This window comes from Chionomys nivalis, chromosome 10 (assembly GCF_950005125.1).
Source record: "Chionomys nivalis chromosome 10, mChiNiv1.1, whole genome shotgun sequence".
Lineage (NCBI taxonomy): Eukaryota > Metazoa > Chordata > Mammalia > Rodentia > Cricetidae > Chionomys > Chionomys nivalis.
This window is the reverse complement of record NC_080095.1, coordinates 79,787,463-79,791,789: the sequence shown is the minus strand read 5'-3', so window position 1 is coordinate 79,791,789 and position 4,327 is coordinate 79,787,463. Positions and strand designations below refer to the sequence as shown.

The window sequence follows — 4,327 nt, the reverse complement described above, 5'->3', positions numbered from 1 at the left end:
CCCTGAAACTTGTGGTGTTTCGAAGTAACAAGATGTGAGAGCATGTACTATTGTTCTTGTATCATGTTCAGTAAGGACTCATCCTGAAGTTTGCTCTGTCTTGGATCACGCTTGCCTGAGTAAATATTAACTGACTTTATACATGGCTACCAGTTTGTTCTGTCTCAGAACATGTAGTCAGTCCACAAAGGGCAGCAGTCTTGCCAAAGTGCAGTTGCATGTACTGTTCAAAAGGTTTAGGAAGGGCACAGCACACACCACAAAACACGGGTTCTACTTTTGCTTCTAACTGCAATTGTTTGGATGAAGAAATTCTCCCTTGAAATTCATACCTTGGTTTAGAAATTGTTTCATCCGCTCTCCACACTATGGTTATAGTTAATTTTCCATGTGACTTCAATGGGCAAATGCTTGTGAAGAAATTTATGTTAAAAAATGGTGAAAAGCTCTCCGTGCTTGGCTTAGGTTCTGGCGACATGGCAAAACGCACCAAGAAGGTCGGGATCGTCGGGAAATATGGGACCCGCTATGGTGCCTCCCTCCGGAAAATGGTGAAGAAAATTGAAATCAGCCAGCACGCCAAGTACACGTGCTCCTTCTGTGGCAAGACCAAGATGAAGAGATGAGCCGTCGGCATCTGGCACTGTGGTTCCTGCAGGAAAACAGTGGCTGGCGGGGCCTGGACCTCCAACACGACTGCTGCCGTCACAGTGAAGTCCGCCATCAGAAGACTGAGGGAACCGAAAGACCAGTAAAAGTGCTACCATTTGACACCCAAGCCTACTCATCGTGCACAGCCAACTAAATTAATGGGTTAATTTATGTAAAAAAAAAAATGGTGAAAAAATAGTACTGAAAGGCCCTGAGCAAGACAACCAAGCTGCAAAACAAAGAGAATGCTCTCATTCAAAAAACCAATCCCCACAGGGATTGGTGTGTATGTGTGCGTGTGTGCGTGTGAGTGTGCATGTGTGTGTGTGTGTGTGTGTGTGTGTGTGTGAGAGAGAGACGGTCGTTAAACATCTGCCTACCATGCGCGAGGTCCCAGGTTCCATCCCCAGCAATAGCGAGAAGATAAACACTAAGGGACAAACACAGAAATCACGGCTTCAGTTCTTCCATATCTGTTTTATGTTTGTCTGAAGCCTGGGTCTTACAGTGCAGCCCAAGCCAGCCCAGAAGTTACAATTCTCTTGCCTTACTGTCACAAGCATGGAAATAGCTATAGATTTTGAGGATAATCTGAAACATTGGATACTTGCTTTCGGGAATCCTCAGCAGCTTTCACAGTTTAATTTCCTTTCGCTGTCACCTGGAAGTCATTAGGTCCAGTTTCCTAAAGAAATCTGAGTGCAAACTTTAAACATTGAGAACCTGAGATGATAAAGAAAATAGAGTACAGATAGACAATGGAATGCTACACAGCCATAGGAAAACTGAATGGTGATTTTTAGGTAAATTGATGCAACTGGAGGTCATTACATTAAGCAAAATAAGGCAGACTCGGGAAGATGAATACTATATGTTTTCTCTTACACACAGAATCTAAATTTAAAGCTTTGCATATGTGCATATATGCATGTACACACACACATAGCACAGGTGTGTGTTCTTACATGTGTATGGTTGCCAATCATGGAATTAGGGATCATGAGAGGCAAAGATGAGATCTTACAGGACATGGGAAGCAAAGAAAGTATTGAAGTACATGTAACAGGGAAGTAGATAAAAATCTGTGTATTTGTTTAGAATATTAAAATCAAATCTCCTGCTAATAATTTCTTGATTAAAATAACAGAAATCATGTTGTTAGTGCTCATTCTTGTATTTTTAAAAGAGCTCAATTATTTCATATGGAAAAATTTTATAGAAAATCTACATTTTGTGCCGTTGAAGTAATCAGTTATATTGGTGGTCTTAGAAAGCTATCAAATTCAACAAATTTCTTAGCATTTACAGTAATTAGTAGAATTACTTGCCTTTCATCTGGCAACACAGCGTAAGATGGGAACAATGGAAAACTGACTTAACTGTAATGAAGAGCCATTTCTAAAATGACATCCTAAATGTCCCCTGGTTGAGACTCCTTTTCCTCCATCATGCAGAGTCTAGAGGACAAGGGTAATAAGCAAATGGAACCTTTTCCTATACAGTGAACAGAGGAAAGCTCAGGCTTGAAATGATGACGAGGTCTTAAAGAAAATAAATGTGAGAAGTTCTGTTTGCTTTCTGGGCTGGCCAACTGCTGAGGACAGAGCAAGGCTATTACAGGGTGACTCACGGAAACAGGCAAACAGGAGCACTCTGAGGAACACAGACGTGTTACCCTTTCATTGGTATTCAACATCAGGGATGAAATACAAAACTTGGACAGAAAGAGTTCTGAAAAGATCAACTTGTGAATAAAGGAGTATATTTCTTTTAAAATTAATTTAACTGATACATTAAAATCACACACACACATATGGTACCTACCATGTGATGTTTTGGGTATATGCATGCATTATACAATCAGATTGAATATCTGTCTTAAGTATTTATTACTTATGGCAGCAACATTCAAAATTCTTTCTTCTAGTTTTTTGGTACACTCACCAGTGGGGTCACTGTAGATCGCTGAGCACACCCAGACCTAATTGCACCCTGTTATGCTGGTTCCAGTAGGTAAAGGTGCTTGTGGTCAAGCCTGGGGGCCCACATAGTGGGAGGAGAGAAGAGATTCCCGTAAGCTGTGCTCTTAGCCCCACAAGCATACCACAGCATGAGCACACACACACACACACGGTAAAATATTAATTTTTAGAAAGCAGCCAATACCTGTTACCCAATGGTCAACCTTGCGATTTTTGTTGTTGTTATCACTAGCCATTTAATCCAAAAGTCATCCAAGCTCAATTTTTTAAGCCAGTTCTCTCACTTGCAGAATCAGCAGAGATAAACATATCAGAAAAATGGAATTAGAGATAAACATAAATACACACCACGGAAACAAATTTAGAATCATGGGTTGCTGAAAAGTTAGTTTGATCTTCTAAGAAATATTATGCACACAGGTAATGAGGTCTTGAAAAATTACTTATACCCGTTTCACAAACAACAAAAAATACTTGCATGCATGGCATGGTGTTACACACCTTTACCACCTTGGAAAGTAGATGCAACAGGATAAGTAATACAAGGTCATCCTGTGCTACGTGGTAAGTTTGACGTTAGCGTGGGTTACACAAGACCCTGTCTCAAAAAGAAGAAAAAAAAAGACTTCAAACCACAAATATGTACTACATAACATCTTATTTCATATGTTATATTTGTCCAGGTAGCATTGATATATGATATACCTGTCGTTTCCATACTATGTTGGTATTCGTTTACCAATATTTGATGGTACATGGCATTTTACTATACGGGGCTAGAGGATAATACAGAAAACGTCAGTCATAACCACAAAACAAGCACATGATACTGGATAGGAAAATTATGACATCTTTTAAAGAAGCAAGGTGGATGGATGGACGGACGGACGGACAGACGAACGGATGGACGGACGGACAGACGGACAGACGGACGGACGGACGGACGGACAAATGGATAGAAAGGTGGGAAACCTCATAAAACTGAAGTCAAAGCCGCGCTACAACACGGCAGTACCGGTCTTCCCACAGTCACTGCAGGCATAAAGGAGTGAGAGTCCCTGACAGCCGCTCTGCTTGTTCAGCGCCCCACCCCAAGGAGTGTATTTGCTAACAATGTCAACTCCAGGGCAGACTCCAACTGCTAAGGACACGTTGCCTTAATGTGCACTGTGCTGCCTCTCATATGCAGCCAAGGTCATTAATAGGCCCAGATTCAAACCTGCTGGGCTTCATTAGGAGCACAGCATCTGGTGGGAATTCCAAGCATCTGCTGGGATGCTTTCAAATTCTAAAAGATGCTACCTGTCTGTCTTATAAATGAAATGCTCAGAGACTTGGGAAGCAGTGAAAAGAGGGTCCCTTCCAGCTCAGGACAAGGTGTAAAAGTTCTGGGATAGCCAAGAATAAATATTAGATTATTTTATAAGTCAAGAGAAGAGTTGAGTGTCAAACTCTAACATTGTGGCCTCCCTGAGAACTTCAACATGAGAACAAGAGTTGCTAACTTGGCAACCACGGACATGGCAGGAATCCCAGACTGGATTCAGAATGGAACAGAACCCAGTGGGATAATTGTTAAACCATCTTTCTACAAAAATAAGAACAGTTCTCCTAACAAGTCTACAGATTTCAGGCTAGCAAGGTGGAGTGTTCGGGTAAATGTGTTTGCTGCCAAGACTAAAAACCTGAGTTTG

The 4,327-nt window shown here is 41.3% G+C and overlaps 1 pseudogene; it reads left to right on the top strand.

The window, feature by feature from the left end:
* Positions 1-476: 476 nt before the first annotated feature.
* Positions 477-755, top strand: LOC130883075 (60S ribosomal protein L37a-like; annotated as a pseudogene).
* Positions 756-4,327: the final 3,572 nt, after the last annotated feature.